The sequence below is a fragment of the Felis catus genome, chromosome D3 (genome assembly GCF_018350175.1).
Source record: "Felis catus isolate Fca126 chromosome D3, F.catus_Fca126_mat1.0, whole genome shotgun sequence".
Taxonomy (NCBI): domain Eukaryota; kingdom Metazoa; phylum Chordata; class Mammalia; order Carnivora; family Felidae; genus Felis; species Felis catus.
This window is the reverse complement of record NC_058379.1, coordinates 62,743,631-62,760,511: the sequence shown is the minus strand read 5'-3', so window position 1 is coordinate 62,760,511 and position 16,881 is coordinate 62,743,631. Positions and strand designations below refer to the sequence as shown.

The following is a 16,881-nucleotide window of genomic DNA, read 5'->3' as shown; positions in this document are numbered from 1 at the left end:
AGTACAAGTCCCTAAAGCAACAGATAGGATGACAAAAGCATTATGGACTGCAAAGGGAAATAGTCGAAACACATTAACAACTGTTCCATCAGCCACACCTTAAAGGGTGTCCACCCCTTCCACTAAGCACTCTATAATTTTTTATATATCAACTATGCATAGTAAGGTATAGACAGACAGCTATACAGAGTGCAGGTACAGTTATTCCCAACACATCTTCCGGCTGAATTAGAGATTTTCTCCAGGTGTTGCTGTACAGGGAGGGCCACTGTTTGGTCCACACCTAACCAGCAGATGTAAGGTTCTGAGCAAATTTCTTATAAAAATTTAAGTGTCATGATGGGGCTTCCCTGCCCGAGGGTGCTACAGACTAGTTATAACTACAAATAACCAGGTGGGAGGTGGGAGTCATGCACCATGGGGAGAAGGCAGATGAAGCTGTAAGTCCAGAATTTTGTCTTTGAGACGTAACAGGCAGAAGAGAAATGGAGAATGGAACAAGTGCTTTTCCATCCCAGTGAGGACTCCGTAAGGTGATATGAAATACTACAGCTGAAACTCCGGATCTACTAGCAGGAAACCCTGCTACCTGGGCATTAATAACCCCTGAGAGCCAGCAAACAGCAGCAGTTTAATCTGGACAAGTACTCAAGTACTCAAGAGTATGACAATGGGTGTTCCAGCAGGAGCATTCTTGTCAGCGGCATGGAGGTCATTTGTTGCAGAGTGAGGGACCAAAGTCTCTGGGAAGCCAGCCAAGAACCTGATCTGCTGGGCTGCACTGAGTGGGGCCTGACCATAGGTATCCCCTGACAAAAACAACACCTCAGATAACTGTCTGAAGAGGACAAATGGGTGGGACATACACTGTATCCCTAATAATGGTACAAATGCAAGAGCTTGGACTTAAATTTGAGTCATGGAAAATGAAGAGGTAGGAAGCAGTCACAGGAAAAGGTTCTGGGATCCCATCCAATTTTGTTAACTCACTAACTTAACTTTCTCATGACCATGTTACTACAAAGAAATATTGTATCTTCTCATTTAGTAGTCTGATATCATAGATCCTTCACTTAAAACTTAATCTCAAGCGAGACCCGCAAATAAAGGGGAATGCCAGGGCTGTGGCCAGAGGAGGAGCATGGGGGCCAGCGGCAGCATGGTCTGGTTGCCTGGGCAGTGAGCCAGCAGTGTCACCTTGGCCTGTGTGACTGGGTAGCACCTGCACAGCCTCCGTTTGGAGAAGATTCAAGATGACCAAAGAGGAACCTCTTCCCAAAAAAGGTTCGACTGAGTGAAACAGACTTTAAAGTTATGGCATGAGATGAGTTAATTCTAAGATGGAAACAATATGAAGCACACATCCAAGCTCTGGAGGACAAATACATAGATCTTCATTCTAATGATGTAACTGGGTTTAAGGGAGTCTGAAGAAAAACTAAAGCAATAACAAGAGTCTGCCCGCAGGGAAAACATCCTTGTAATGACACTAGCTACCAAGGAGCAGGAGACACAAGAGTGTACTACTCAAATCCAGTACCTCAAGCAAGTCCAGCAGCCTAGCGTTGCCCAACTGAGATCAACGACGGCAGACCCAGCGATCAACTTGTTTCTCCTAAAAATGAAAGGTGAACTGGAACAGACTAAAGACAAACTGGAACAAGCCCAAAATGAACTGAGTGCCTGGAAGTATACACCTGATAGGTAAACAAATCATAGTCCCCAGTCAAGACTTCCCGGACAGTCCCACTGCGAGAAAGCTGTGGTGGGACAGCCACGTACTCGTTGCTACACCAAGACTCAGACTTTTTGAGCCAAAAAAAAGCCACATTCCTATACTATTCAGCTTGTAATTGTTATTGTAAAACTTACCAGATGAACCCTGTGTTTCAGCTTTTTTCTCTTCCCCTCCCCTCGCTTCAGAGGCCTGATGGCATCAGACTATTCCGAAGAAGTGGCCACCTCCGAAAACTTTCCCTTCTACAACACGTAGACACTTGAGAAATGTTTCTGTTTGAAGAAAATAGAGGGAGAAGCAGAAGTCTTAAGTCTGTGGCACACTGTGTATTCAGACCGTTTGGAGGAATGAAAACCTAGAGATTTAAAATCATGAATTGAACATGTAAACTTCCAGTAAAATGTAAAAGTGGAATATGCATCGCTCTTAACCTTGAGTAAAGTGACTTAGAGACACTGTATGTCAGTTTTGCCAATAAGACTGTGGACTTTGTGATTGTTGTTGAACTTCTGGGTCAAAACTCAAATGAGGTGAATTTTGCCTTTAAAGAGTTTCATTCACTAAGAACCAACTTAATAGCTGTGAGAGAATCAAATAATAGATGTCAGTACAAGTAGTTCATATATTTAACCATTTAGTTTGGGGCTCTATATTACCTGACTGAGCCTTAAATCAATGTGGTTTTAATCAGTGGTTTATTCTTTGAATGGTTGTTGGTGCTGTAGATAATCTTATGGAGGACTGTACAAACGTAAAGGTGTGGTATTCAGGTTGAGACTGTTTGAAGCATTATGAACGTTCGTTTCACCACTAGATTGTATAGGATATTGGCTGTGATGAGACTCACTGAGTTATCTTTTTTAGTAGTGAAATTAAATCCCCATTCCATTCAATAGGCACATGTTGAAAGAGCACTGTTGTTGGTGTTCATGGGGGAATGTTTCCTTCATTGCATTCGGGCCTTTTGTATTACACTCTTGACATTAAATGAAATGTGCCTTGAAGTAAAAATAATAATAATAATAATAATCTGTATCTCAGGGGTGCCTGGGTGGGTCAGTCGGTTGAGCGTCCAACTTCAGCTCAGGTCATGATCTCACGGTTTGTGGGTTCAAGCCCCACATAAGGCTCACTGCTGTCAGTGCAGAGCCAGCTTTGGATCCTCTGTCTCCCCCTCTCTCTGCCCCTCCCTCACTCATGCTCTCTCAAAAATACACAAACATTAAAAAAACAACAACAAAAAAACTTCTGAATCTCAAATTTTGTCTTCTCTTCAGGTAAGTACTCCTATGTTATCCCTAACCCAGGAATAGAGAAATGACCCCAAAGAAAACTCTCTATGAAATATTGTCATTGAATAATTCACAGATTTTGGAACAAAGTTCACATAATTACCAGTTATAAAGGATATTCATTTCAAAGGCTGTTCCAATGTTGTAAGCTTTATTTCCTTGTGTTTTTTTTTAAATCTTCCCCAGAGAACTTTATTGCCAAGACTTCAATTCTTCCCATCACTGTTAGCTTGTTCTGATTCAGTCTATAGAAAGTTGTTGCTGCTAATTTGTCTTTTTTGTATATTTGAACATTCTAAGAAGCAAGCTCAAAATATATATCTATGTTTTTTTTTCCTGTATTCAGCAACATTAAGTAGCTTATTTAGATTCACAAACCTATTTCTAACTCCTGCCTTTTGATCCTTTCCATCAGTCACATTCAAAGAGAAATGCTTCTTCTCCAGTAACCCAACTAATTTTTCAAGTCCCTGGAGACATGGAGATTGATATCTGTTGTCCTAATGAATCCCTGGCAGTCCCTCCTCCCTTTTCATTGTTGCTTCTGTTTTCACATTCTTTCATTCTGAATTATTTGTTTCACATTGTCAGTGTGTTTTGAATTTCTCTCAAAGTCAACAGCAAAGGGGCAAAGGCAGGGGCTTCTATCCAAGAGGTAACATCCACCTTAGCTTATAACCTCTCCTTACAAACTTTATTAAGTCATCGTATCTTACCTGTCACATGTATGCTAACCCTTCATCAACACATTCAAGGTCCAAAACAACTACAGATGTTGAAATAGACTTTAAATTTTTTTTTAACGTTTATTTATTTTTGAGACAGAGAGAGACAGAGCATGAACAGGGGAGGGTCAGAGAGAAGGAGACACAGAATCTGAAACAGGCTCCAGGCTCTGAGCTGTTCAGCACAGAGCCTGACGCGGGGCTCGAACTCACGGACCGCAAGATCATGACCTGAGCCGAAGTTGGCCGCTTAATCGACTGAGCCACCCAGGTGCCCCTGAAATAGACTTTATTTTTTTTTTAATTTTTTTTCAACGTTTTTATTTATTTTTGGGACAGAGAGAGACAGAGCATGAACGGGGGAGGGGCAGAGAGAGAGGGAGACACAGAATCGGAAACGGGCTCCAGGCTCTGAGCCATCAGCCCAGAGCCTGACGTGGGGCTCGAACTCACTGACCGCGAGATCGTGACCTGGCTGAAGTCAGACGCTTAACCGACTGCGCCACCCAGGCGCCCCTGAAATAGACTTTAAAAAGCATACATATATATCGTATATATCTGATATTTATAGATACCTTTTTATTTGACTTCTCAGTCATTTTTCTTTCTAAGCCCAAGGCAGTGCCTTTTACTGATATATCCTTATTTGAAATTTCCCTTCAAAACAATATTCACCTTGCTATTTGAAATACTGATGACACAAAGCAGGTACAACAGAAAAAGCTCTCTTCCTCATTGCATTCCCTTTCTCCTAAACTCCTAGTATAAGCTGCCTGCCCCCCAGTCCCAGATTTCTGCTTGTGCCATTTCTACTTTCTGTCCAGATGTCCATTTACCTCCTATGAATCCAGCCCTTCCTTCTTGCCATTGCTGGTCATATTCAAGTTTCTTCTGTTTTTATATTTTTAATTCTTAAGTTTTTCTTATTATTTTCCTAGTGCAAAGATTAGGCATGCATACTCCAAAAATACCAGAAAATACAGACAGGCAAAATAATATAAAGAATATTCATGATACCCACCTGCCCAGAGTCACCTGCTGATAACACACTGGCATATATCCCCTTATAAATCTTTCTATATGCACATGTATTATTTTACTCAAAAATAGGAACGTGCCATCCATTATGTTTTATAACCTACTTTATTTAACAAATCCATCACTGGGTGACAATTATTATACCAAATTTCTTCATTACAGATAGTATTAAGAAAGACTTTTTTTAAAAGCAAAAATAAAGAAGAAAACTACACAAATTCTAAGCAGAAAGAAAATGCTTAAAAAGTTATTAAATTACCCCATAGTGCACCACAGTTACCAATACTATAAAATCCTTGCCAAAAAGGCATTCTTTTTTTTTTTTTGTCCACACCAAATCTTCATTTCAACCAAACTGCTTTCAGCCCAAATCATCTGGAACTTCAGTGTCCCAGGCGGTCCTCACCTTGTCTAAAAGACATCCCCCAGATTTTTCAGTTGATTTTCACTCCCTGCTTCCACAAACCATAGGTCTTGAGGTTGGTATGTTGGCCTTATCATGTTTTGACTTGCTCTCTGGTTTCATTTTTTACGCTGTTCTCAGTTTCCCTCCCCTAAGTTAGGGTGCTTTGCTTATGGAAAGTGCTCAGCAAATGAATGAGTAAATGAAAATAACTAAGGATCATCCACTATTACCCAGTATCCTTGGGATTTACTTTGAAGCTTTTTCCTGACCCAGTTTCAATTCCCCTATTGGGTATAGGTAATTGCATTAGTCAGGAGTCTTACAGATAAAGGTGATAGAAAACCAATTCAAATCGGCTTAAGCAAAAAAAAAAAAAAAAAAAAAGAGTAATTCCTTACTTCATGTAATTGGGAAGATCAGGAAGACACTTTGAGCATAGATAAGGCTAGGATTCAAATGACTGCATTTGCCTCAGCCCCTCATGTCCTCTCATTTGCCCCTTTTCTCTCCTGTCATATTTCCTTTGTACCAGGGGGCTGGGAGCTAGGGTTGGGGTTGGAAGGTTGGGAAGATCCACAGAGAGCTCCAGGCTAACACCATCCCAGCTGGTAACCCCACAGCAAAGGGTTCTTAACTGATTCTCCCAGTGACAGCACATAAAGTCCCATCTGTATATAACATGCATGGGTACTATGACTAGGGCAGGCGCAAGTCACATAGCCACCGCTGTTGCTGTGGATGCTATGAACCATAACCGGGAGGTCCCCTAGAGCTACACAGAATGTTACAAAAATGAAAAGAATTTTTGTATTGTTATTTTGAAGAGGAAAACGTGACTGAAATTTGTGATGGGGTCAAAAACCCCATTTAGCACATTCTTCTCCTGCCACTTGGATTCCTTCTTATCTAAATTCAGAGACTACAATCATCTTGTTTTCTAGCCAAGCAGAATCATATAATTTTAATTCAACCCCCTTCATTTGATAGAAGAGAAAATGGGATCTCACCCATCTTCAGTGAACCAAGTAGCACAGGGAAGGCCATGCAGGTGCCTCCCCACGGGAAGGAGGAGCTCGTTTGCAGACTGGGAATTCAACACATGGTCTCAGCCCCACACACATTCCCCTGTGACTCAAAGGACTCACTTAGTTGATCTTTCTGGGCCTCAGTTTCCAGAGTTTAAACTCTGTGATTTCTAAGCATTTTATGATTTTAGGCACTACAATTATGAGTTACAAAGATTTATTTTTTGCTGTTTCAAACCACTGCCATTTTATAAAATCTTATAAAAGGAACATAGCACTTTTTAGATATTTTCCCTAACAAGAAACCTTCTACCCTGCATTTCATTGAAAATGGTGGAAACCTCAGTTCACATGTAAAGAAGTTGAAGATTCAAAGTTAGAACTAACATGAGCAAAAATGTTTACCCTGGTATTTGCTTTATTCTCAAGATCCAAAGTACTTGTGATTTTTAAAAATGTAAAATCCCACCAATAAGGTGAGAAAAATTCTATATATATAGATCTGTATGGAAATGCTTTCATAACATGATACATTTCAATGGCAACATTCATTTTTAGTTCACCACTAAGCTTTCTCAACTGAGCGGAAACATGCAGAAGTGGAAAATTCCACGCCAGTTCGCTTTAGGAAAACTGTGAGAACAGGGAGGGTTAGACGACTGTCCTTTCTATCATGAGCTCCTACAAGGCATAACGTGAACTTTTGTTTTGAAGTCCAAAAGGAAATTAGGATGTAGGAACAGGAGTACCATGTATGCAACCACATTTATAACCCATTTCCTTTTTAGGAGAATGGGTAGGAATGAGGTTGCAAAATGAGGTCATTAGAGAAGCTAAATAGAGAATGAGTTGGCATTTCATTGCTAAGCTCAATTCTATATGTGCCAAGAAAATGCACTGGCTGGGACCCTGAGCAGAGCTGCTATCTGATTGGCTGAAATACTGAAGAGGGCTGGCTACCCTGGTTGAACACTAAACTACAGGAGGACTGAAGTACAATTAAAAATGTTTGAAAAAGAAGAGGGAATATTTGATCATCTGAGGCAGTTTTCAGACTGTCCCTACATGCCAAGCTGAAAGAACCTGAGTCTCCTTTCCTAAGCAACTCGCATATCCCAAGAGAAGAGTTTGGGAATTTGCTCAATGGCCCTGATTTAGAATCAGGAAAAGTAGCTTCCAACAATAAGTTCCTGACACCAGATTTTAGAAATCCTTCAACCCTGAATACTTCAGTGGCACATACCCTAAAACAAGACCATCAAGGGTTTCCATTCCAAGACATTCCCAGTTCACCATCTTTCAGTGAAATGTCAAAGTCTGGAAGGCAAAGAAATCATATAAGTCAAACCAGACAATGCTAAGAAAATAACTACAAAAGTAATATGTATAATGAATCTGGGCAGGTGTGGTGATGTCAACACTACAAAAGAATTTAACTTACCTTCAGTTCCTAATGGTGAGTCATAATCATTTATTTATGCACAAACCACAAACTTAACCAACACAAGAGAATTATGCACACGATATATAATGAGGCATCACATACTCTAGACTACCATACAGTCTGTCATACCAAGAGCTCTGGGAGGGCCAGTGCTAGAATGTATGGAACAGAACCTGCAGTGCTCACACATTCCTGACACTAAGCATGCAAGGACAAAGAAACTACCAAGTGAATAAGTTGGAAAAACACAGAATTAGAGAGGCACAGAATAATAAAATGTCCCTTCTCATCTATGGATTATGAAAATGGTCCCACAAAGAAAATCTTTAAGATTTTTTAAGTTTGTTTTTTTTTTAAGGTTTTCTAAGTTTTAAATGAAAGTACATAAAGGTCCTTGGGACACACTTAGATTTGACCACCAAAAATATTTCCAATGTGCACATGGGTGACACCAATTTTCTTTAGGCAGATGCTGCAAGTTGCTCTCTATTCAAACCACAATGAGGTGTCACCATAAAGCAGATTTGGAGAGAGCAGCCCATCACCACTATGAGTAGTTAGGGAACCATCCTTCTCACTCTCTTCTATATGCACCAAGATGGCCCATCCAAAGCCCAGGCCTCTCAACTGAATACCCCTTACTTTTTTTCTCAACCCTTTCTTAGCTATACACTCACAGTGTCCCATTCTTCAAAGACTATGTCAACATCAGAAATTCCATTATCTACAAAATCTTGGCTTCAACTGTCACTTGGTGACTGTCACCACCTACCTTTCTACCTCACCTGCTCACCCATGCCCACTACATTTTAAATCTCCTACAGACCTCCAATGCACTGACTCCGCCACTTTCACAATCTTCTCCCTCTTCATTCTTCACATCCCATTCTTTGTGGAGTGTAGATTACATGCCTCATCAAATTCAAGAATTTCCTGAAAAAATCCTGAATTCTCTTACTCTTCTGTGTCTTCTTCACTTTAGTGGGGTCAAACCCAAGCTCTGGACACCCCCAACAATCTAGTTTTTCCACTCTTGCAGCTGAATATTGTTAGAAAAGGAGAAATTACACAACTCTCTTCACTTTATTTCATTATCACAATCTTGAAATGGGCCAAGAACACTGTCAATTATTTACTGGGGTAATCATCCTAGCCAAAGCAATCAAGCAAGAGAAAGAAATTAGAAGAATCTGAAATGGAATGGAAGAAATAAAACTGTCTCTATTTACAGAAAACATGATCTTATATGTAAAAAAAAATCCTAAAGACTCCACCAAAAAGCCATTGGAGCTAACAAGCAAATTCAGTTACGTTGCAGGACACAAACTCAACATGCAGAAATCAATCATGTTTCTACACACTAACAACAAATTATCTGAAAAAGAAATAAAACAATCTAATTTACAATAGCATCAAAAACAACAAAGCAATTAAAAATAAATTTAACTAAAGAGGTAGAAGATCTGTACTGAGAACTATAAGACATTCATAAGAAAAACTGAAGAAGACACAAATAAATACAAAGATACCCTGTGTTTTCAAGTACTGGAAGAATTATTGTTGTTAAACTACCCATGCTGTCCAAAGCCATCTACACATTCCATGTACTTCGTATCAGAAGTCCAACAGCATTTTTCACAGAAATAGGAAACAATCTTAAAATTCATATGGAGCCACCAAAGACCTTGAGTAGCTAAAGCAATCTTAAGAAAGAACAAAGCTAGAGGCATCACACTTCCTGATTTCAAACTATAGTACAAAGCTATGATAATAAAAAAAACTATGGTAGTGGCATAAAAACACGTAAATCAATTGAACAGAATTGGGGGCCCAGAAATAAACCCATGCATATACCCTCAACTAATATTTGACAAGAGAGTCAAGAATACTCATTGGGGAAAAGATAGTCTATTCAATAAATGATGCTGGGAAAATTGGATGTTCACATGCAAAAGAATAAAATTGGACCCCTATCTATACCACTCATAAAAATTAACTAGGAATGGATTAAAGAATTAAACTGAAAATCTGAAGCCATAAAACTCCTCGAAGAAAACACAGGGAAAAAGCTCCTTGACTTTGGTCTTGGCAGTGATTTTTTTTGGATATGGCCAAAAGCGCAAGGAACACAATCAAAAACAAATGTGGGACTACAACAAACTGAAGGCCTTCTGCACAGGAAAAGAAATGATCAAGAAAATAAAGAGGCAACCTACAGAATGGGAGAAAATATTTACAAACCACATATCTGATTAACACAATTAATTAATAATGCTTAATGTTTATTAATGATATTAGACAAATAATACAACTGGCAATTAATCTGATTAAGGGATTAATACAGAAAATATATTAAGAGCTCATACAATAGCAAAAATAATAATAATAATAATAATAATAATAATAATAATCTGATTTGAAAAAGGACAAGAGATCTGAACAGACATTTCTCCAAAGAAGAGATCCAGATAGCCAATGGACACATTAAAAAATGCTCAACATCACTCATCATCAGGGAAATGCAAACCAAAACCACAATGAGATATCACCTCCTATCTTTTACAAAGGCTATTATCTAAAAGAAAAGAGACAGTTCTGGCAAGGATGTGGAGGAAGAAAAATCTTTGTACACAAGGAAATCTTTGTGGTAAGAATGTAAACTGGTGCAGCCGCTATGAAAAACAGCATATAGGTCCCTCAAAAAATTAAAAATAGAACAAAGAATATGATCCAGCAATTCTATTTTTGAGTATATATCCAAACCAAATGAAATCACTCTTTCACAGAGACATCCTCACCCTCAGGTTTACTGCAGCATCATTTACAACAGCCAAGATATGGAACAACTTACATGACCATGGATGGATAACAGTATAAAGAAAATGGAACACACATACACACACACACACACACACACACACACACACACACACACACACACTGGAATATCGTTCAGCCATAAAAAGACGGAAATCTTAACATCTGCAACTACACGGATGGATATGGCAGGGATTATGCTAAGTGAAATAAGTCAGAAAAATACAACTACTGTATGATCTCACTTATATGTGGGATCTAAAAAAAAAAAAAAATGAACTCCTAAATCTAGGGAGTTGCCAGAGGTGAGGGAACCCATGAAGTTAGTCAAAAGATACAAACTTCCAGTTATAAGAAGACTAAGTTCTAGGAATGCAGTGTATAGAATGATGACTATAGTTAAAAATATTGTATATTTGGAAGTTACTAAGAGAGTATGTTACAACTTCTCAACACACACACATACACGTACAAAATTGTAATAATGTGAGATGATGACATTTCTAAATATAATCTCTTCCATCAAACCTCCCACAGTATCCTATCACTCTCAACTAATAACCTTTCCTACCATTTTTACACTGTGGAATTAAAAATTCAAATTAAAACTCCTTCCTATGTATCAACCTTCTTTTAAAAAAATTAACTAGAGTTCCATTCTTTTTTTTTTTTTAATTTTATTTATTCACTTTAAGAGAAAGAGAGAGAACAGGGCAGGGACAGAGACAGAGGGAGACAGAGAACCCCAAGCAGGCTGATGCTGTCACAGTGCAGAGCCTGAAATGAGCTCAATCCCACAAACCATGAGGTCATGACCTGAGCCAAAATCAAGAGTCAGATACTCAGCCAACTGAGCCACCCAGATGCCCCTCTATCAACCTTTTATATCTTTCTCCTGCCCCACCTTTTGCCCCTGACAGTGGAAAAATCACTCTCTTGCCATCTAAAACAAAGTTCTCCACTTGGCTCTGGATGACAAGCCTCGTCACCTTCTTGCGAACTTTACTCTTTTAGTTACAGCCCTCTCTCCATTATCAGCCTTCCTTCTTTCAATTCATAACCACCCTCTTATGGCTCTATTATCTAGTTCTGTGTTTTTAAAAAGAAAAACATCCCTTTGCCCTATATCCTCTTCCATCTGCCCCTTCACCTACCAGCTCTGCCAATTGTCTCCACTTATTGTTTCTAGTGGAGACAGTCCTTCACCTGCCATTCTAGTTTCCAGTCCTTCACCTGCCATTCACTCTACAACCCTCCCCAGCTGGCTCTGTCCCATACAAACTGATGGTCTTATCAACCTGCCTTCAAAGAACTTAGAGTCTAATAGGAAATAAAGATAATGCTGCTTTACCAAATACAGTGGTTGTTTCCTCATACTCAACTTGCTAGCCTCTAGAGATCTGCCTACTCTGAATATTTCATATAAATGGAACCATACAATATGTGGCCTTCATGGCTGGCTTCTTTCACCTAGCATGTTCTCAAGGTTTATCTACATTATAGCATGTATCAAAATTTCATTCTTTTTTACTGATGGATAATGTCCACTGTAGTATATACTACAGTGATTTATCCATTCATCAGTCGACCGGTATTTGGGTTGTTTCTACTTTTTGGCTGTCATCAATAATGCTGTTATGATCACTTGTATACAATTTTTATGTGGATGTATATTTTCATTTATCTCAACATAGCTAGGAGTAGAATTTCTAGGTCATATGGTAACCCTGTGCAACATTTTAAGGAACTGCAAAACTGCATTCCAAAGCTTCCTGAACTATTATACAATCTCAACAGTGTATGAGGGTTCCAATATTTCTACATCCTCATCAACAACTGTTATTGTCTGTCTTTATTATTATAGCTATCCTAGTGGGTATGAAGGGGCACATCCTCAATGACTAATAATGTTGAGCATATTTTCTTTTTTTTTTAATTTTTTAAAATGTTTGTTTATTTTTGAGACAGAGAGAGGGCATGAGCAGGGGAGAGGCAGAGAAAGGAGACACAGAATCTGAAGCAGGATCCAGCCTCTGAGCTATGAGCACAGAGCCCAACATGGGGCTCAAACTCACAAACTGTGAGATCACGACCTGAGCCGAAGTCAGATGCTTAACCAACTGAGCCATCCAGGCGCTCCAATAATGTTGAGCATCTTTTCATGTGCTTATTGGCCATGTGTATATACATACTCTTTGGAGAAATATCTATTCAGATCTTCTCTCATTTTTTAATTATTTGTCTTTTTATTGCCGAATTGTAAGTGTTCTTTATATATTCTAGATACAAGGCCATCATCAAATATATGACTTGCAAATATTTTCTCCCAAGCACAAAAGTTTTTAATTTTGATTTAGTGCAATTTATTTTTTCTTTTGTTGCTTATGGTTTTGGCGTCACAGCTAAAAAGCCATAGTCTAATCCAAGGTCACAAAGATTTCCTATGTTTTTTTTTTCCTAACCATTTTAGGTAGATTTAGCTCTTACATTAAGGCTTATGATCCATTTTGTGTTAGTTTTTGTGTATAATGTGAGGTAAACAGCCACAACATTATCCTTTTGCATAAGGCTATCCAACTGTCACAGCATCATTTGTTGAAAACCAGTCCCTACCACAATTGGATTTTCTTGTAAAAAATAAATTGACCATTGGGGCACTTGGGTGGCTCAGTCAGTTGAGCATCTGACTCCTGATTTCAACTCAGGTCGTGATCTCATGGTTCATGGTTTTGAGCCCCATGTCAGGCTCTGCATTGACAGGACAGAGCCTGCTTGGGAATCTCTCTCTCCCTCTGTCTCTCTCTGACCCTCCCTTGCTCACACTCTCTCTCTCTCAAAATAAATAAGGTAAAAAAAATCAATTGAGCATAAATTAATGATTTATTTATGTATTCTCAAATATATTCCATCAACCTATATGTCTATCCTATGCCAATACCATACTGTCTTGATTACTATAGCTTTGTGGTAAGTTTTGAAACCAGGGAGCTTGAGTCCTTTAAATTTGTTCTTTTTGAAACCTGTTCTGAGCATTTTTGATCACTTTCACTTCATAAATTTTTATCCTTTGAATACCATTTACTAACAGAAAACTTGAGATTATATCCCCCAATCCTTTTCTGCAGCTGTCACAAGCTGTGCTTCAATTGGCTTCCACAGTTGACTATCTCACAGCTTTCTCAAAGTGTCCAAACTGAAAATTCATCCTCATAACTCCCCCCAAAATCCCCTTTCTTCTTCTGTCACTTGTACTTAATCATTGCAAGTGACCCCATTCATCCCATTGTTCATGCAAAAAACCTGGGGCCAGTCTTTATCCTCGTATTCTATCAGTAAGTTCTATCCATTCTTCCTCCAAACCAAACTTCAAACTCATTCACTTGTCCCTGCAGCCATTTTTAAAACCTTAATGCAGGGGTTCCTGGGTGGCTTGGTTGGTTGAGCGTCTGACGTTGGCTCAGGTCATGATCAAACGGTTCATGGGTTTAAGTCCTGCATCAGGCTGTGTGCTAACAGCTCAGAGACTGGAATCCTGTTTCAGATTCTGTGTCTCCCTCTCTCTGCTCCTCCCCTACTCACGCTCTGTTTCTGTCGCTCTCTCAAAACTAAATAAAACATTAAAATAAATAAGTAAATAAAACCTTAATGCAAACCACTATAATTGCCTCCAAAATTACTAATTGGTCTCCCTGATTTTTTCCCAAAAGGTCCATTGTTTACACCAGAAACAAAGTAATAATAACTTCAACAAATCATTTTGGTGCCCTTATTAAAAGTTTTACACGTATAAGGGGTCCCTGAGTGGCTCAGTTGGTTAAGCAGCAGACATGATTTCAACTCAGGTCATGATCTCATGGTTTATGAGATTGAGCCCCACATCTGTCTCCATGCTGACAGTGTGCAGAGCATACTTCTGTTTCTCTTTCTCCCCCTCTCCTGCCCCTCCCACTCTCACTCTTGGTCTCTCTCAAAATAAATAAACTTTAAAAAAAATTTTTTAGGGGCGCCTGGGTGGCTCAGTCGGTTGAGCATCCGACTTCAGCTCAGGCCATGATCTCACAGCTCATGGGTTCAAGCCCCGCGTCAGGCTCTGTGCTGATAGCTCAGAGCCTGGAGCCTGCTTTGGATTCTGTGTCTCCCTCTCTCTCTGCCCCTCCCCGCTTGTGCTCTCTCTCTCTCTCTCTCTGTCAAAAATAAATGAACATTAAAAAAAATTTTTTTTAGGGGCGCCTGGGTGGCTCAGTCGGTTAAGCGTCCGACTTCGGCCCAGGTCATGATCTTGCGGTCCGTGAGTTCGAGCCCCGCGTCGGGCTCTGTGCTGACAGCTCAGAGCCTGGAGCCTGTTTCAGATTCTGTGTCTCCCTCTCTCTCTGACCCTTCCCCGTTCATGCTCTGTCTCCCTCTGTCTCAAAAATAAATAAACGTTAAAAAAATTTAAAAAAAAATTTTTTTAAATAAAAGTTTTACAGTTATAATGAAATCTCCAATCTTTCCCATGGCTTATATAAGACATTGCATGATTCCTCTCCCACCTCATCTTTTAGTGTCTCACTTTGCTCATAGGTTCTAGACACACCAGCTTTCAGGTGCTTGCACAAAGCAGCCTTTTATCCTCGTTTGAGGTCTTTGCACATGCTGTTCCCTCTGACTATAAAGCTCCTCCTGCCACAATGACCCCATACTCTTCCACTGATAGTTCCTTTGATTCATCTTTTATTGGCTTAAGATCACCTCCTCAAAGAATTCTTCTTTGGTGACTATATCTAAATTAAGTCTTTCTCCTGTATCCTTTTTCACTGCACACAGTTGTTTCTTTCAAAATATTTATTCCATTTTATAGTTATTAATTTAATTACTTATGCGCTTGGTTATTGTCCATCTCTCTCACTAAGTTATAAGAGCCATACAAGCAGGAACCAGATGTGTTCTTTTCAAGAGTTTATCTTCAGTACTAAGCACACAGTAAGTACTGGTTAAATCGGTGCTTGTATAAATATCTCTTTTTTAGCCATTTTTGAAAAATTAATAATAGAGTACAGTTTCATAATGCTTAGTACAGGCCAGTCACTGTTACACAACCTTCACACAAAAAATTTATCTAAGTCTCAAAATAATTTTATGAGGTACTTCCATTCTTATCCCTCTTTTTTTTTTCTTTTTTTGAAAAGCCAATTTTGACACAGAGAAGATAAGCAACTTCCTCAATGTCACGCTGATAAGATATGAGCACCCACAATCGGAACCCAGGCACTCTGGCTCTGGCACTGACATTTGCAACTACGGTGCTACACTGATGTACATTAGGAAGGCACAAGTCCTATGGAAAAAGAGGAAGGGGGCTTTTGGTTTGACTTTCGGAGGTTGGCATCTTCTCCCTGGCCCTGACTGTGTGCAGACTTTAGGAGAAAGGATGGAACAATTTGCATGACGATCCCACAGGACTGTGAGGCAGAAAAAAAGCACCTTGCTTCAACTCTGAAATTCTAAGATTAAGGGAGTATAAAGGATGGAAGTAGGTGCCTCCTAAAAGCCTGATGACAGGAAGGATAGCAAGGTCCTCAAAGTAAAATATGCTTGAAGGAATCAGAAGTCTAGGCTGGTGACCTCGGATGGGTGGCTGACACAGTGAGTTCTGTCAGGAGAAGCCGCTGCTCTTAATAGAAATGGTTGAGCCCAGGGGTATGTGAATTTAAGTGTTGCAGGTGAATCAAAATTACAATTAGCTATCAACCTCACACCTGCTGGATGGCTTTTATCAAAAAGACACAAGATAACAAATGTTGGTGAGGATGTGGAGAAAAAGGAACCATGCTAGTGGGAATGTAAATTAGTACAGCCATTATGGAAAACAGTATAACAGTTCCTCAAAACTTAAAAATTGAATACCGTTTGATCCAATAATCCCATTTCTGGGTATATGTCCAAAGGAACTGAAATGAGTGTCTTGAAGGAATATCTACACATCCATGTTCATTGCAGCCAAGATATTGACAAAACATGGAAACACATTATTCACAACAGCCTGGATCGGGAAACCCAAGTGTCCGTCGAGTGATGAATGGATAAAGAAACATGGTGGGTGTGTGTATATATATACATACACACACCTACAATGGAATACTATTCAGCCTCAAAAAGAACAAAATCCTGTCATTTGTAACATCATGGATCAACCTGGAGGGTATTACGCTAAGTGAGATAAGTCAAACAAAGAAGGATAAATATCACTTTTTTTTGTGGAATCTAAAAAAAAAGAATTTATAAAAACAGAGTAGAATGGTGATTACCAGAGGCTTGGTAGGGAGGGATTGGAAAGATGTTGTTTCAAGGTACAAATTTATAACTGGTAGACAAGTAAGTTCTGGAGATCTAATACACAACAGAGTGATAACAGTG

The 16,881-nt window shown here is 39.2% G+C and overlaps 1 pseudogene; it reads left to right on the top strand.

Annotated features, from left to right (window-relative positions):
- The first annotated feature begins 1,253 nt into the window (after positions 1-1,253).
- Positions 1,254-1,726, top strand: LOC101099664 (annotated as a pseudogene).
- The last annotated feature ends 15,155 nt before the right edge of the window (positions 1,727-16,881 follow it).